The sequence below is a fragment of the Somniosus microcephalus genome, unplaced genomic scaffold (assembly GCF_052327205.1).
Source record: "Somniosus microcephalus isolate GS21.2 unplaced genomic scaffold, FLI_Smic_1.0 scaffold2, whole genome shotgun sequence".
Classification (NCBI taxonomy): Eukaryota; Metazoa; Chordata; class Chondrichthyes; order Squaliformes; family Somniosidae; genus Somniosus; species Somniosus microcephalus.
The window spans coordinates 1473192-1492058 of NW_028225189.1; the positions used below are offsets into that span (position 1 = coordinate 1473192).

At 50.4% G+C, this 18867-nt stretch overlaps 1 pseudogene; it reads right to left on the minus strand.

Moving 5' to 3' along the window:
• Window positions 1-12493: 12493 nt before the first annotated feature.
• LOC147084075 (uncharacterized) overlaps window positions 12494-18867 on the minus strand; it is a 42216-nt pseudogene continuing 35842 nt past the window's right edge.

Consider the following 18867-nt stretch of genomic DNA (forward strand, 5'->3'; position numbering starts at 1 on the left):
CAACTGTACTCATGCTTTTTTCATGTGTAAGTTGTAAGGACTTAGCCTCACCGAAAGCATGAATGAAACCAGCGAATTTTACTGCGCACGCGCTGCCTGTGCAGTCGCACACGTTCTGCCTCTGAACCCCTTCGTTCAGAGGACAGGAAATGCCGGTTTTCCCCGCATGCGCTGTGCATGCTGAAAACCGGCATTTCCTCCGGCCAGACGTGTGAGTACCCCGACCGTACTCACGCGTTTGGAACGGAATTACTGGGCCAACATTTTACATGTCAATAAAATGAAAAATGTAACAATTGCACGATTTGCCCCCTCGCATCTGCGACTGAGGTTCCAAGGAGGTGCATTGCGCAAGAGGTCATCGTCATACATATCCTCACACTGTTCCCTTTCAGGAACTGTATGAAGTGGTGGAAGGATTTCTGGCCACGTTAACACTCCTTCCGTGACCATAACCATCTTCATACCAGCCATTAGGGTGGTTAGTCCTATGGCGTGAGGGTTTTACAGTCTCCCACAACCCATCTGAGGGGGGGGGCACCCACACCCGCGGACGCAAGTATCCCGCTGGATGTCCACCCAGAATTTATAGTTGGAGCTCCGACTCCACTTGCCGGGACTGTCTGGAGCGGGGTTCGAAACCCTACTCCTTCTGGCCCAGCGGCGGGGATGCTTACCGCTACGCAAAAGGCCCACTCCGCGCAAAAGGTGACACCCATACGTTTCCTGCGCCTTTTCCCTCCCCGTGACTGGAGCCCTATGCTGCCACTTGAAAGACCAAGCTATCATCTGTCCTTTTTGCGGCGCCTTTGACTTCTCATTACCAATGATGAGCAGGCGCTGTGCCTCCACCTCGTTGAGGAGATTGCTGAGGTCATCATCAGTTCAATTGTGAGTTCTTTTAATGCCGTGAATTGTGCTCATTCCAGCCATTTCACGTTGCTAATCGGAGTGGGCCTTTGGCGTAGCGGTAGGATCCCCGCCGCTGGGCCAGACGGGCTAGGGTTTCGAACCCCGCTCCAGACAGTCCCGGCAAGTGGAGTCGGAGCTCTGGCTCTAAATTCTGGGTTGACATCCAGTGGGATATTTGCATCCGTGGGTGTGGGTGGCCCCCCTCCTCGTATAGCTTGTGGGAGCCCGTAAAACCCTCCCGCCATAGGACTAATCACCCTAATGGCTGGTTCAAAGATGGTTACGGTCACGGAATGAGCGTTAATCACGGCCATAAATCCTTCCACCACTTCATACAGTTCCCCAAAGGGAACAGTGTGAAGACACGTATGACGACGACATTGCTAAATAAATAAATGGAATGAAAAAAATTATTTCAGGGCTTTTAAAAGTCTTTAAATTGCTTTAATTCTGTTTAAAACTACTTCAGATTCTTCAAAATAATGTAAACGTTTTTAAAAGTTTATAAAAGTTACCAAAAGCTTCATAAAAATACCAAAAACCTATTTGAAATGCTGCTCTCCATGTAAAAATACTTTGCAGCTTGTGAGAAACATTGGGGGCGTGTCCTATTAAACTGAGACCTCAAGGGGCGTGTCCTATTAAACTGAGACCTCAAGGGGCGTGTCTCACTTGCACTGCGCGCTCCAGGCTTCGCGTTGGCTGCACTCCTGGGCGGCGTGACGTCAGACGCTGCCCGGGATTCTTCTGTTTCAAAAAGGAATTCCAGGCGTCCCTGGAGGTGAACGGCAGGCGCGTCGGGTAAGTGCAGATCGGGGGCTTGCATGCGCGGCAAGCCCCCGATCCGAATTTCTGCCCCAATGTTGCCAAGATTGGTGGGAGACCAGAGGATTGGGAAATTTTTAAAAACCAGCAAAGGATGACTAAAAAAATAATAAAGAGAGAGAAGATGAATTATGAGAGTAAACTGGCAAGAAACATTAAAACAGATAGTAAGAGCTTCTACAGGTATATAAAAAGGAAGAGGGTAGCTAAAGTAAATGTTGGTCCCTTAGAGGATGAGACTGGGGAATTAATAATGGGGAACGGAGAAATGGCAGAGACTCTGAACAAATATTTTGTATCTGTCTCCATGGTAGAAGATACTAACAACATCGCAATAATGGATATACAAGGGGCCACAGGGAGGGGGGAACTAAACACAATCACTATCACTAAGAAACATAGAAGATAGGAGCAGGAATAGGCCATTCGACCCCTCGAGCCTGCTCCGCCATTCAATGAGATCATGGCTGATCATCCAAATTCAGTACCCTGTCCCTGCCTTCTCCCCATATCCCTTGATCCCTTTAGCCTTAAGAAATATATCTAACTCCTTCTTGAATATATTTAATGAATTGGCCTCAACTGCCTTCTGTGGTAGAGAATTCCACAGGTTCACCACTCTCTGGGTGAAGAAATTCCTCCTCATCTCTGTCCTAAATGGCTTACCCCTTATCTTTAGACTGTGACCCCTGGTTCTGGACTCCCCAGCCATCGGGAACATCCTTCCTGCATCTAATCTGTCCAGTGCTGTTCGAATTTTATAAGTTTCAATGGCCAATTATATGTCCTCTCCTTGGATCTTATGCTATCCCTAATTTCCCTTGTTAGCCACGGTTGAGTCACCTTTATTGTTTTATTTTTATGCCAAACTGGGATGAACAAATTCTGCAGTTCATCCATGCGGTCTTTGAATGTTTGCCATTGCCTATCCACCATCAACCCTTTGTGTGACATTCCCCAATCAATCCTACCCAATTCGCGCCTCAGACCATCGTAGTTTCCTTTATTTAATCCTTTCTTGCATTCTCTCTTTGTCCTTCTTATATCCTGTTTCAATTTCCCCACACTCTCTCTATTCTGCCTGTTCTTTGACTGTATTCTGTACCTGACATTTGTCGTAAAGCTCCTTTTTCTGTCTTATTTTTACCTCTATATCCTTTCTAATCCAGGGAGCTCCAGTGTTGGATGCCCCATCTTTTCTCCTTATATGGGAATATGCTCGGTTTGTACCTGAACTATCTCAGCCTTGAAGGCCTGCCATTGCTCATTCACTGTTTTCCTTTCCATAACCACTTTAAACCTAATGATATTGTGACCACTGTTAACCAGATCCCTCCTGCCCCAGAACCAATGAGCGACCCTTTAAATGTTTTGACTGTGCGATAAGGTTTCAGAGCTCATCCCATCTGCTGAGTCACCAGCCTGTTCACACACATCCTCAAAAAAGGAAATTGCTGGCGGCACTAAAGATTCCTCACCATCTCAGAGTACTGACCCTTTAATTACAATCTCGCAGAACAAGGAGAATCACTTCTGTTAACTACCACAAATCCCTGTGTGGAGGAGAGGGGAGATACAGTCTGTCCCAGTAACTGTCGCACAACAGAATTAGTGACCCTGTCCCATAAAGGCTTGACCCTCCCCCACTCCCTGCTTTTCCTCAAGTGTCTCATCCTTAAAATTCTCATCCTTGTTTTCAAATCCCTCCGTGGCCCCGCCCCTCCCTATCTCTGGAATCTCTTCCAGCCCCTACAACCTTCCGAGATATCTGCGCTTCTCTAATGCCTCTTGAGCATCCCCGATTTTAATCACTCCACCATTGGCGGCCGTGCCTTCAGCTGCCTGGGCCCTAAGCTCTGGAATTCCCTCCCTAAACCTCTCCATCTCTCTACCTCTCTCTCCTTCTTTAAGATGCTCCTTAAAACCTACTTCTTTGACCAAGCTTTTGGTCATCTGCCCGAATATCTCCTTATGTGGCTCGGTGTCAAATTTTGTTTTCTAACGCTCCTGTGACGAACCTTGGGACGTTTTACTACATTAAAGGTGCTTTATAAATACAAGTGGTTGTTGTTGTTTCCTGAAACTAATAACAGATTCCCCAGAGGGGAAAAAACTTGTACTTTTACTCCCAAATGTTAGAAAGTTTGTGCCACAGAAGCACGGGGTTTATCTGCTTTTATTCGTGAATTTAAAAAGTCTGTATTGCAATCTGAGCCCATGGGTTGTGAGCCAAAGAGCCTTGTGTCCAATGAGGGGAATAAAGGCCCACAGCCTCCCCTGGCCCCGGGCCCTGAACAAGGGATTGAAGAAACTCGCTGCCCTGCGGATCAGACAATCAGCCAGCGCCAGTCCCGCCCCTCGGGCTCCCCGATTGGTTGGAGGACCCGCTGCCGGCTCGCTCCTCCAGCCGCGCCCGCTCCCTATTGGTCGGAAGCTCCCGTCAATCAGGCCGCGGGCCCGGGTCACGTGTCCCTCACCGACTTTACAAAGAAAGCCCCGCGCGGTCGCCGGGCGGAGCTGCTGGTCGGCGGGAGCGGGGTCGGGAGATTAATAATCTGCAGGTAGGCCCCGGGCCCCATTATTAAAACACTCAACATTATCCGCTTCAAAAACGCCCGGTGTGGGCCTCAGGCCCCGAACAAGAGCCTCCGGGCCGGGCGTTTGCCCTGCGCGGGGTGGCAGCTGCGGGGCTTTAGAAACATAGAAACATAGAAGATAGGAGCAGGAGTAGGCCATTCGGCCCTTCGAGCCTGCTCCGCCATTCAATGAGATCATGGCTGATCATCCAAATTCAGTACCCTGTCCCTGCCTTCTGCCCATATCCCTTAATCCCTTTAGCCTTAAGAAATATATCCAACTCTTTTTTGAATATATTTAATGAACTGGCCTCCACCGCCCTCTGTGGCAGAGAATTCCACAGGTTCACCACTCTCTGGGTGAAGAAATTCCTCCTCATTTCAGTCCTAAATGGCTTACCCCTTATCCTTAGACTGTGACCCCTGGTTCTGGACTCCCCGGCCATCAGGAACATCCTTCCTGCATCTAGTCTGTCCAGTCCTGACAGAATTTTATAAGTTTCGATAAGATCCCCTCTCAATCTTCTAAACTCCAGTGAGTATAAGCCCAATCGACACAATCTCTCCTCATATGTCATTCCTGCCATCCCAGGTATCAGCCTGGTGAATCTTCGCTGCACTCCTTCCATGGCAAGAACGTCCTTCCTCAGGTAAGGTGACCAAAACTGCACACAATACTCAAGGTGCGGTCTCACCAAGGCCCTGTACAACTGTAGCAAGACATCCTTGTCCCTGTACTCGAACCCTCTTGCTACGAAGGCCAACATACCATTTGCCTTCTTAACTGCCTGCTGCACCTGCATGCTTACCTTCAGCGATTGGTGCACAAGAACACCCAGGTCTCTTTGCACTTCCCCTTCTCCCAATCTATTGCCATTCAAATAATAATCTGCCTTCCTGTTTTTGCCACCAAAGTGGATAACCTCACATTTATCCACATTATAGTGCATTTGCCATGTTTCTGCCCAATCACCCAATCTGTCCAAATCGTACTGGAGTTTCACGACATCCTCCTCACAGCTTACCCTCCCACCCAGCTTTGTGTCGTCTGCAAATTTGGAGAGATTACATCCAATTCCCTCGTCCAGATCATTAATATATATTGTGAACAGCTGGGGTCCTAGGACCGATCCTTGCGGTACCCCACTAGTCACTGCCTGCCACTCGGAAAACGACCCGTTTATTCCAACTCTTTGCTTTCTGTCCGCCAACCAACTTTGCTTTCTCCCGGTGACAGGCCCGGGGTAACGGCCGCCATCTTGAGAGGCTCAGGGGGCAGCAGGGCGAATGCGCGGCCCCCTTGGCCAGGAACCAGGAGGAGAGAAACTTGTCAATTTCTATCCTGGACTCACAGTGATGGCTTTTGTAAACTCCTTTTACAGGCTGTGAGAAGGGCAGCATTTACACACCGCAAACTCAGACCAACAACTACTTACCTTTATATGGCACCTTTAAAATGTCACACTAGTGCAGTCAGACAATAATTGACACACATACTATGTTTGTGGTCCAGTTCCTTCACAACTGTAACAATTTTATTCCGGTTGCTGTGAAGGCTGCGCTCATTCTGCTCGTACGCCTGGTCTCCAAAGGAGGCAAAACAGGACTAATGCTGCCGAGCTCAGCTCTCCATGTCTCTCCAGTGGCTGAAGGGTCTGTGATGGGCCTTCAATAACCACAAAACTAGAAGTTATAGACTTAAACAAGTTGGCTTTTAATCACTAAGATCAGAGCTAACATCTCAACATGCCGACTGGTTCACAGGAATGAGTCATACAGATCCTGGGATCTTTATGTAAGAGAAGTCAGGGGCGGAGCCAAGAGCCAAGACCTGGAACCTCCCAGGTTAGTCGGGAAAGAGGAAGTGAAACTATACACAGTGGGGGAGGGTAATATACATGAGTGCAAAACGAATACTGGATCAAGACAAACAGATTTCATTACATTCACCCCTTCTATAGATTTAGTCCATCGGGGTGATGTTTCTTAAAAGTTGGTATAAGTGAGTCTGTCAGGAGGTTTTGCAGTTCTCAGTGATCGGCGCAAAGCTGGTTGGGGTGCCTCTAGGGGAGTGGATTCTGGTTCCTCCGCTGTCCGTGCCTCCGCAGTGTCTTTCAGGTTATCTGCAGTGTCTTCCAGGTTAAAGTTGGGTATTGATACCTCTGGGCGTCTTGTCTCTTTGTAGTGTAGGTCTTCATCGGGTAGTCTCCCATCGTTCTCTCCGCTCCCCAAGGGAGCGAGGTCTTTTATGGAAACAGTGTCCTCTCGCCCGTCAGAGTATTTGATATAGGCGTACTGAGGGTTTGCATGGAGGAGCTGTACCTTTTCCACAAGGGGGTCCATTTTATGGCCTCTCACGTGCTTCCGCAATAGTACTGTCCCCGGAGACGTCAGCCACGTGGGTAGAGATATGCCTGAGGTGGATTTCCGGGGGAAAACGAACATCTTTTCGTGAGGGGTAGCGTTAATGGCAGTATATAACAGAGACCTTATGCAGTGGAGCACGTCTGGGAGGACTTCCTGCCAGCGGGAGGTCGGAAGGCCTTTTGACTTTAAGGCTAACGTGACAGCCTTCCAAACAGTAGCATTCTCCCTTTCCACTTGCCCATTACCCCGGGGGTTGTAGCTAGTGGTTCTGCTAGTGGCTATCCCCTTCGAGAGCAAGAACTGGCGCAGCTCGTCACTCATGAATGATGTCCCACTATCACTGTGTATGTAGTTCGGCATGCCAAACATGCAGAATAGATTACAGAGACACTTGATGACCGTGGCACTGTTCATGTCTGGGCAGGGAATGATGAAGGGGAAGTGGGAATATTCATCAATGATATTGAGGAAGTATACGTTACGGTCGGCAGAGGGAAGGGGTCCCTTGAAGTCCAGACTTAGGCGCTCGAATGGCCGTGTGGCTTTGATAAGGTGTGCACGGTCAGGCCTGTAGAAACGAGGCTTGCATTCCGCACAGATGCGGCAGGCTCTGGTCGTTGCCCTGACCTCCTCGATGGAGTGGGGCAGATTGCGGGACTTTATAAAATGGTATAGTTGGGTGACCCCTGGGTGACAGAGGTCGTTGTGGAGACCCTGTAATTTGTCCGTATGAATGCTGGCACACATTCCCCGCGATAGGGCGTCTGGGGGTTCATTAAGGGCTCCTGGCCTGTACATAATATCATAGTCGAACGTGGATAGTTCGATCCTCCACCTGAGTATTTTGTCATTCTTGATTTTCCCCCTTTGTTTGTTATTAAGCATGAAAGCCACCGACCGCTGGTCGGTGAGCAGGGTGAAACGTTTGCTGGCTAGGTAGTGTCTCCAGTGCCGCACTGCCTCCACTATAGCCTGTGCCTCCTTCTCGACAGAAGAGTGCCTGATTTCAGGTCCCTGAAGGGTTCAGGAGAAGAAGGCCACAGGTCTCCCAGCCTGATTGAGGGTCGCAGCTAAGGCAAAGTCTGACGCATCACTTTCTACTTGAAAGGGAATGCATTCGTCCACTGCACACACTGCAGCCCTTTCAATGTCCTGTTTAATACTGGTGAAAGCCTCCCGAGCTTCAGCTGATAGTGGGAAGGACGTCGATTTAATGAGGGGTCGGGCCTTATCAGAGTAATTGGGCACCCATTGGGCATAATACGAAAAAAATCCCAGGCACCTTTTTAAAGCTTTGGGATTGTGTGGCAGGGGCAGTTCCTTTAGGGGGCGTAATCAGTCAGGGTCCGGTCCAATTACCCCATCTTCCACCACACAGCCGAGGATACAGAGACGGGTTGTGTTGAAGACACATTTGTCTTCGTTGTAGGTTAGATTCAGCTTTAGGGCAGTTTTTAAAAATCTCGCAAGATTTAGGTCGTGGTCTTGCTGGTTGTGCCCGCAGATAGTGACATTGTCCAGATAGGGGTAGGTAGCTTGTAGTTTATTCTCGTCAACCATGCGGCCCATCTCACGTTGGAAGACCGAGACCCCATTTGTTACCCCGAAGGGCACTCTGAGAAAATGGTAGAGGCGCCCGTTCGCCTCGAAGGCGGTGTATGGGCGGTCCTCCGTTCTAATGGGGAGCTGGTGATACGCGGATTTGAGGTCGATAGTCGAGAAGACTCGGTATTGCGCAATCTGGTTGACCATTTCTGATATGCGGGGTAAAGGGTAGGCGTCCAGCTGGGTATAAATATTAACAGTCTGGCTGTAGTCAATTACCATCCGTTTCTTTTCGCTATTTTTAACTATGACTACTTGGGCACGCCACGGGCTGGTACTGCATTCAATAATGCCTTCCCGCAGGAGTCTGTCCACTTCCGCCTTGATAAAGTGTCTGTCTTCCAGACTGTACCGTCTACTTTTGGTCGCTATGGGCCTACAGTTCAGAGCGAGATTAGCGAATAAAGAGGGCGGGCTGATTTTTAAGGTTGATAGGCCACAGACTGTGAGTGGCGGCTGGGACCCGCCATATGCTAGCGTGACACTTTTGTGGTGGCACTGGAAGTCCAGGCCCAAGATTACATTAACACAGAGTTCTGGCATCACAAGGAGTTTAAAATCCTTGTAGTCCGTGCCTTTTACAGTCAGTGTTACCACACAGTAGCCCAAAATGTCCGAAGTGTGGGGCTTAGCAGCCATAGCAATTCTGCTCCGTGTAGGGGTTACCGTTAATGAGTGCCGCCGTACCAGGCTAGGGTGGATAAAACTCTCGGTACTCCCACAGTCAATTAAACATTTAGTTAAATTCCCGTTTACCTGTATGTCCATCATGGATTTTGTCAACGGGTGTGGCCTGGATTGATCCACCGTGATCGAAGCCACTGTTGGGCCCTGGGCGGCCGTTGAGTCGGGAAAAGATGGCGGATCCCAAGATGGCGGCCCGCACGGCACGCACGAGGCGGTGACAGAGTTGGAAATCGGATTCCCCTTGCAGACTTTGCTAAAATGCCCCTTTTTCTTACATTTGAAGCATGTAGCGTCCTTCGCTGGGCATCGTTGTCTGGGGTGCTTGGCCTGGCCGCAGAAGTAGCATTTCAGGCCTCGAGACATTGCCGCTGTAGTAGGACTCATGGGTGAACTTCTGTGTGGGGACTCCGGCGGCGTAGAGCTGGTCTGAGACCTGGATGGGGAAGATGGCTGATTCCAAGAAGGCGGCCCCCTCGGCGCGCACGAGGCAGTGAGGGCCGCATGGCCGGAAGAATAAGAGTCAGAGATTTTCTGGGCCACGTCCAGCGATCGCGCAGTGGCCACTGCCTTTTTTAAGTCCAGGACCTCCTTCTCCAGCAGTCTCTGCCAGATATAATTCGATTTGAGGCGCGTGATGAAGGAATCGCGGACCAATTCGTCAGAGTACGCGTTGGCCGTCATGGCCTTGCAGTTACAGTCCCGGACCAGGTCCTTTAGGCCCTGTAAGAAATCGTCCATTGATTCCTCTGGTCGCTGCCTGCGTGTAGCCAGCAGATGTCTGGCGTACACTTCGTTTACCGGCCTTTGGTATTGGGCCTTCAGGATAGTGATGGCCTCCGTGTAAGAGGTGGCGTCCCGGATGAACGAATAAATCCGATGACTTACGCGAGTAGTCAGTAGACTCAGTTTATCTACCTTGCTAGCGGATGAGGCCCCCGCAAAGAGTTCGAAGCATTTGAGCCAGTGTCCAAATTGAATTGATGCTTCAGCAGAATGTGGATCCAAGTCCAGACGCTCTGGTTTTAGGAGTCGATCCATCCCAGTATTCTTTAGTGATTAAAATTGATGGGCCTTCAATAACCACAAAACTAGAAGTTATAGACTTAAACAAGTTGGCCTAGAAATTGGGTTTTGGCTTAGCCAGGGCTTTAGCGCCGGAAGTTAGTGCCGGCGCTAAGTCCCCTGCGTGCGCCAAAAATTCAGTGGCGCCGCGCCCAAACGGCTGCCGGCGCTACTGAAGGGTCTTTGCGGCGGTACATCGGCGCTAACTGCCGTTTCGCGCCGCAATTCCGGCGCTGCGGCACCCGATGCGGTGCGGCAGGCTCGGGAAGTGCAGGCCTCCTCCTTCCGTTAAGGAGGAGCTGCCTGCACCCGGCCGCGGCCCGCGCAAATCTCTTCAAAAATGAGCCCGGCACCTCGGACAAGTGCCGGGCTTGCATCTGTTCCGGGGGGGGGGGGGGGAGAAGTCCGGGGAGGGAGCTGCGGGCAGGCGGCCGGCGGGAAAGCGGCCGGCCGCCGCGGGGCCTTTAATGCGCCGGCGCAAACACATGTTGGACTCTGTTGCCAGAGTCTTAGTTGCGGCTGCCACGGGCGAGGCGGCCGCAACTGAATTTCGGCGCTAGGGCCCGTCGGCATGGCAACCGGGACGCTGCGCACACCAATGACGTCATCGGTGCCGGCGCAGCGCTACCGGTGCAACGCCGATTTAGGGCCCCAGGGAATTTTAAAACTGGCCATAACTCTGGCGCTAGTCCCTCTAGCGCCTCAAAAGCAGCGCTAAGGCAACTGAATTTCTAGGCCGTTGGCTTTTAATCACTAAGATCAGAGCTAACATCTCAACACGCCGACTGTTCACAGGAATGAGTCATACAGATCCTGGGATCTTTATGTAAGAGAAGTCGGGGCGGAGCCAAGAGCCAAGACCTGGAACCTCCCAGGTTAGTCGGGAAAGAGGAAGTGAAACTATACACAGTGGGGGAGGGTAATATACATGAGTGCAAAACGAATACAGGATCAAGACAAACAGATTTCATTACAGTCTGTAACCGTCAGGGACACCCCTGCCACAGGACTCAATATCCACCCCCTCCACCACTGGTGCAGTGTGTTTGCAGTATGTACGGTCCACAAGATGACCACAGTCAGGCCGTGTGGAGTCAAGGGCCAGGCAGCAGAATGGATGGAAAGATCGCAACAAACTTCCCTTAACTCCAACCCTCTGATTTCTATTTTGTAGCCAGCTTTCCATCCATTCTGCTGCCTGGCCCTTCACTCCCCACGGCCTGACCTGGGTCATCTTGTCGATCTTACAAACTGTTTATTGATATAGCAAGCTGGTCAGAAAACAGAGAGATGGGGTTGGGAGCAGCTACTCAGACTGGCAAAAGGTGGGAAGTGGTGTTCCACAGGGATCGGTGCTGGGATCACTGTTGTTCATAAACGATTTGGACTCGGGAATCAGAAGAACAATTTCAAAGTTTGTCGATGACACCAAATTGGGAGGTAGAGTTAATACTGAGGAAGACAAAATGCAAGAAGATATTAATAAATTTCAGAATGGGCGTGTAATTGGCAAATGAATTTCACTATAGGTCAGTGTGAGGTGGTGTGTTTTGGTGGGAAGAATAAGGAGGCCACACACTACTTGGACAAGGGGGAGAAATTGGGTTGCTTTGCGCCTCCCGTGATATTCAGCGGGAGGTTAGCGCCGGCAATGACGTCATCGCCTTGGGTTGCGACCCCATACCTATTGCCGGGCGATATGTCTGACAGGGTCAAGGGTCGTTCTTGCAGCCGCCGCGGCGCCACTTTAAAGGGCAGGTGTCGGGCGGCAACTTTTTATTTTGGCCGACTGCCAGCACCTGCCCCCTTCTCCTTTCTTCTTCGGGGTGTCGGCCGTGATCGCACAGCCCGGCGCTCCTCTTGATCCGACACCCCGCTCCCTGGTGGTCCAGCAGGGCCCTGGTGTGCGCAGTGCTAGGCTCCTCCCCTTTAATCAGGGAGGGAGGTCTGCTATGACACGGTGCTATGTGCCGACGGGCGTGGCGCTGTTACATGAAGCACCGTGAAATTCACTGGTCGCGCCTCAAGAGGGTGGGGAGTGCTTCCAGTAGCACCCTGCCTGGGGCGTTACCACTAAATTTAATGCGCAGGGGCGCTAACTTTTTCGGGGCACTAAAATTAACCCCGGTGACATTAGCAACCCATAGGGGGCGCCACCGAATTTCCCCCTAAGAGTCTAAATGGGCTGGAGGAGCAGAGGGATCCAGGGATACAGATACACAAATCACTAAAAGTAGCGACACACGTTAATAAGGCCATTAAAAAAAAAGCACTGGGGTACATTCCTAAAGGAGCCTTCTGTTCCGTGGCTAGGAGCTCTGAACCATGGCAGAGAGCGGCTGGGACATGTTTCTCACCCGCCTCGAGATTAACCCGCACGGCAACTTTGCTGTCAGTGAAGAGAGACAAGAAAGACTAAAGTGCCGTTTGCCCCTCTCAGTGTGGCCCTGAAGGACTGTGTCCAGGCTGGAGTTCTGTTCCTGCTGTACAATCCTCCCCCAGATTGTCCTTTCTGAGCTCCAGCCAGGTGATGCTAAACACTCAGGTGGGAAAGAAGGAAATCTACAATAATGTGTTTAAAACAAAGCTCGTTTATTTGACATCTATCCAGAATATTAAACTCCAGCCCAGTTATAGGGGTTATTAACATCAGCAGAAACAAACCCCAACTGTCAGAATGAATATGGTTCAGTCCTGAATGTGATTAACAGCAGCAATAACAGCAGAATCCAACCCCTGCAGTCACTTGTGAACTCGCTGGTGTGTCAGCAGGTTGGATGACTCAGTGAATCCCTTCCCACACTCAGAGCAGGTGAACGGCCTCTCCCCAGTGTGAACTCGCTGGTGTCTCAGCAGGTCGGATGCCAGAGTGAATCCCTTCCCACACTCAGAGCAGGTGAATGGCCTCTCCACAGTGTGAACTTGTTGATGTGTCAGCAGTTTGGATGCCAGAGTGAATCCCTTCCCTCACACGGAGCAGGTGAACGGTCTCTCCCCAGTGTGAACTCGCTGGTGATTCAGCAGCTTGGATGAATTAGTGAATCCCTTCCCACACTCAGAGCAGGTGAACGCCCTCTCCCCAGTGTGAACTCGCTGGTGATTCAGCAGGTTGGATGAATTAATGAATCCCTTCCCACACTCAGAGCAGGTGAACGGCCTCTCCCCAGTGTGAACTCGCTGGTGATTCAGCAGGTTGGATGAATTAATGAATCCCTTCCCACACTCAGAGCAGGTGAACGCCCTCTCCCCGGTGTGAACTCGCTGGTGTCTCAGCAGGTTGGATGAATTAGTGAATCCCTTCCCACACTCAGAGCAGGTGAACGGTCTCTCCCCGGTGTGAACACGCTGGTGTGTCTGAAGTTCAGATGACTGAGTGAATCCCTTCCCACACTCAGAGCAGGTGAATGGCCACTCCCCGGTGTGAACTCGCTGGTGTGTCAGTAGGTGGGATGACTGAGTGAATCCCTTCCCACACTCAGAGCAGGTGAACGGTCTCTCCCCGGTGTGAACTCGCTGGTGTCTCAGTAGGTGGGATGACTGAGTGAATCCCTTCCCACACTCAGAGCAGGTGAACTGCCTCTCCCCGGTGTGACTGTGCTTGTGTCTCGATAGGCCAGAGGATCGGCTGAAGCCTCGTCCACACACAGAACATGTGAACGGTTTCTCCCCACTGTGAACGGTGCTTTTTGCTTCCATGTTCAGAGGCCGATGATATTCAGATCCGATGAGTCGAGTGACTCTGTCAGATCTTGAAGTGATGTTTGGTTTGAGCTTACCGTCTGTAAATCCTCCCCTTCCAGTGCCTTGAAAAATGAATTTAAAACAGGGAGTGTGAGAGACAACCCACAAGAAAACAAAGGCAGGTTGTGAAACTGAGCTCAATGAATCTGGTCAATTGTGGGCCGGCACTAGAAAAAAGTGACCATGAAAGCTGCCAGATTGTCATAAAAACCCAACTGGTTCACTGATGTCCCTCAGGGAAGGGAATCCGCCACCTGGTCTGGGCCTACACAAGACTCTGGCCTCTATGGGAGGAGAGAGAGAGAGGGAGAGGTGGGAGGGGGAGGGGGCGAAGGAAAGGAACCTTATACATCTGCAACTCGACCAGAACTTTGATAGAACCTCCAAAACCCACAACCTCAAAGGACAAGGGCAGCTGTTGTATGGGAGCACCATCACCTCCAAGTTCCCCTCCAAGTCACACGTCATCCTGACTCAGATATATTCATCGTTGCTGGGTCATAATCCTGGAACTCCTTACCGAACAACATTGTGGGAATACCTTCACCACACGGACTGCAGTAGTTCAAGAAGGTGACTCACCACCCCCTTCTCAACGGGAAACTGGGGATTGGCAATATTTGCTGCTCTTGCTAGCGACTCCCACATCCCAAGAATGAATTGAAACAAATCTGTAGATGTAAACTGGATTAGAAGCCTGTACAGAAATATTGTTCCTAAAACAATACTCTTTTACATTGTATGGACAGTGTCTGTGTAACAACCTGATCTCCCCTAGAATCCACCTCCTTTGACAGTCTCACATTGGAAATTGTTGGGTCCTCCTGGGCTCAGAAGTACTGGGGGTTAAACCCAGCAGCTTCTCCTCCATCTCCACTCCAGCTCAAACTGAAGCATAGAAACACAGAAGATAGGAGCAGGAGTAGGCCATTCGGCCCCTTGAGCCTGCTCCATCATTCAATGCGATCATGGCTGATCATCCAAGTTCAGTACCCAGTCCCTGCTTTCTCCCCATACCCCTTGATCCCTTTAGCCTTAAGAAATATATCCAACTCCTTCTTGACTATATTTAATGTATTGGCCTCTACTGCCTTCTGTGGTAGAGAATTCCACAGGTTCACCACTCTCTGGGTGAAGAAATTCCTCCTCATTTCTGTCCTAAATGGCCTACCCCTTATCCTTAGACTGTGACCCCTGGTTCTGGACTCCCCGACCATCGGGAACATCCTTCCTGCATCCAGTCTGTCCAGTCCTGTCAGAATTTTATAAGTTTCAATGAGATCCCCTCTCATTCTTCTAAACTCCAGCGAGTACAAGCCCAATTGTCCCAATCTCTCCTCATACGTCATTCCTGCCATCCCAGGTATCAGCCTGGTGAATCTTCACTGAACTCCTTCCACGGGAGGAACATCCTTCCTCAGATAAGGCGACCAAAACTCCACACAATACTCAAGATGTGGTCTCACCAAGGCCCTGTACAATTGCAGCAAGACATCCTTGTTCCTGTACTCAAACCCTCTCGCTATGAAGGCCAACATACCATTTGCCTTCTTAACCGCCTACTGCACCTGCATGCTTACCTTCAGTGACTGGTGCACAAGGACACCCAGGTCTCGTTGCACTTCCCCTTCTCCCAATCTATTGCCATTCAGATGATAATCTGCCTTCCTGTTTTGGCCACCAAAGTGGATAACCTCACATTTATCCACGTTATATTGCATCTGCCATGCTTCTGCCCAATCACCCAACCTGTCCAAATCATCCTGTAGTTTCTCGGCATCCTCCTCACAGCACACACGCCCACCCAGCTTTGTGTCGTCTGCAAATTTGGAGATATTACATCTAGTTCCCTTGTCTAGATCATTAATATATATATTGTGAATAGCTGGGTTCCAAGGACCGATCCCTGCGGTACCCCACTAGTCACTGCCTGCCGCTCGGAAAAAGACCCGTTTATTCCAACTCTTTGCTTTCTGTCTGCCAACCAGTTCTCTATCCAAGTCAATACCTTGCCCCCAATCCCATGTGCCTTAACTTTACACGCTAATCTCTTATGCGGGACCTTATCGAAAGCCTTCTGAAAGTCCAAATACACCACATCCACTGGTTCTCCCTTATCTATTTTCCCAGTTACATCCTCAACAATGAAGCAACAAAAAGACCTCCACAGGCGGCCAGGGACCTACCTTCCGTCAGCCTGAAATAAAACCCTTCCCGACAGCCGCTGACTAATGGCGGCCGCAGCACCCACAATCCCCCGTGCCCCAGAAACCGCTCTATCCAATGCGCTGATTTCCCCGCTGAGAGTGCGCATGCCGCCCGGGGCCGTGGGCCATTCTGGGAGCCTGGCTCCTGTCCTTTGGCCCGAGTCGGACTTGGTGGAACCGGCTGAAGAAACCGGGAAGCGGCGGCTCGGATGGGGGAGGCGCTGCACTCTGGGTTTCCTGGTGCCGGGGCTCTGGCCGCACGTCCGCTGGGCCCGGCCGCTCTGATTCTGATTGAGGTTTTTGATGAGGTAACAGAGAGGGTTGATGAGGGCAATGCGGTTAACATGGTGCACATGGATTTCCAAAAGGCGTTCAACAAGTGCCACATGATAGGCTTGCCAGCAAAGTTGAAGCCCATGGAATAAAAGGGACAGTGGCAACATGGATACAAAATTGGCAAAGTGACAGGAAACAGAGAGTAGTGGTGAATGGTTGTTTTTCGGACTGGAGGAAGGTATACAGTGGTGTTCCCCAGGGATCGGTACTAGGACCACTGCTTTACTTGATATATATTAATGACTTAGACTTGGGGTACAGGGCACAATTTCAAAATTTGCAGATGACAGAAAACTTGGAAGTGTAGTGAACAGTGAGGAGGATAGTGATAGATTTCAAGAAGACATAGACAGGCTGGTGGAATGGGCGGACACATGGGAGCTGAAATTTAATGCAGAAAAGTGCAAAGTGATACATTTTGGTAGGAAGAACCAAGTGAGGCAATATAAACTAAAGGGTACAATTCTAAAGTGTGTGCATGAACAGAGAGACCTGGGGGTATGTGTGCACAAATCATTGAAGGTGGCAGGGCAGGTTGAGAAAGCAGTTAAAAAAGCATATGGGATCCTGGACTTTATAAATAGAGGCAGAGTCCAAAGGCAAGGAAGTTATGGTGAACCTTTATAAAACACTTGTTCGGTCTCATCTGGAGTATTGTGTTCAATTCTGGGCACCGCACTTTAGGAAGGATGTGAAGGCCTCAGAGGGGGTGCAGAAAAGATTTACAAGAGTGGTTCCAGGGATAAGGGATGAGGGACTTCAGTTATGTGGATAGACTCGAGAAGCTGGGGTGGTTCTCCTTACAGCAGAGAAGGTAGAGAGGAGATTTGATAGAGGTGTTCAAAATCATGATGGGTCTGGACAGAGTAGAAACTGTTCCCATTGGCGGTAGGGTCGAGAACCAGAGGACACAGATTTAAGGTGATTGGCAGAAGAACGAAAGAACGAAGTTGCGAGGTGAGGCCCGATCAGAGCATCGGACCTGTGAAGGGGCAGTGACCGGCAGAGCTTAAAAGCGGCGGCAGTGCAAGGTGAGGCCCGACCAAATCAACAGCAGAGGAGAGAGGTAAAAAGTAATCAGAGTGTGACGTCACCAGGGAGCAGGTAAGTGATTGGTTGGTGAGTATTTCTCTTTTTTAAACTTTAACTCTGTAGTTTATAGTTACTAGGGTCTTTTCTGGTGTAGCAGGGACTGTTGGTAGACTATACAAGCGCCTTAGAGATATTTTTAATTGGTGGTAGTAAATTAATTTAAATTAAGTAAAGGGAAGGTCATGCCAGGTGAGCCCAGCCCCGTGATATGCTCCTCTTGCTCTATGTGGGAATTCAGGGACCCCGGTGCCCCTGATGACCACGTGTGCCAGTGATGCATCCATCTGCAGCTACTAGCAGACCGCATTGAGGCGCTGGAGCTGCGGGTGGATGGGTTGTTGAGCATTCACGATGCTGAGAGGGTCGTGGATAGCACGTTTAGTGAGTTGGTCACACCGCAGGGAAGGGCTGCACAGGAAGACAGGAAATGGGTGACCACCAGGCGGAGCAATAGAAGCAGGCAGGTAGTGCAGGAGACCCCTGTGACCATTCCCCTCTCAAACAAGTATACCGCTTTGGATACTGTTGGGGGGGATGACTCACCAGGGGAAGGCAGCAGCAGCCAACTTGCTGGCACTGGGGGTGCTCCTGCTGCCCAGGAAGGGGGGAAAAAGAGTGGGAGAGCAATAGTGGTAGGGGATTCTATAGTAAGGGGAACAGATAGGCGTTTCTGTGGCCGTAGACGTGAATCCAGGATGGTTTGTTGCCTCCCTGGTGCCAGGGTCAAGGATATCACTGAGCGGCTGCAGGGCATTCTGGAGGGGGAGGGTGAACAGCCAGAGGTCGTGGTCCACATTGGTACCAACGACATAGGTAAAAAGAGGGATGAGGTCCTGCAGCAAGAATTTAAGGAGCTAGGTGAAGGATTAAAGAGCAGGACCTCAAAGGTTGTAATCTCTGGATTACTCCCCGTGCCACGTGCTAGTGGGTATAGGAATAGGAAGATAGAACAGATGAATGCGTGGCTAAAGGGATGGTGCAGGGGGGAGGGCTTTAGTTTCCTGGATCACTGGGTCTGCTTCTGGGAAAGGTGGGACTTGTACAAGTCGGACGGTTTACACCTGAACCAGAGGGGAACCAATATCCTTGCGGGGAGGTTTCCTAGCACTGCTGGGGGGGGTTTAAACTAACTTGGCAGGGGGATGGGGTACAGAGTGGAGCTATAGTAGGGGGTGATTTACAGCCAAATACAGAGGAAAAAACAAGTCAGCTGGGAAGGCAGAGCAAATATGTGAAGGCAAAAGGGAATATGGCAGGGCTGGAAGGCATTTATTTTAATGCAAGGAGTCTTGCAAATAAGGTGGATGAACTGAAGTTGTTGTTGAACACATGGGAGTACGATATTGTTGCTATCACGGAGGCATGGTTGAGGGAGGGTCAGGACCGGCAGCTCAATATTCCGGGGTATAGAATCTTCAGGCGAGACAGAGGGGGGTGTAAAAGGGGAGGGGGTGTTG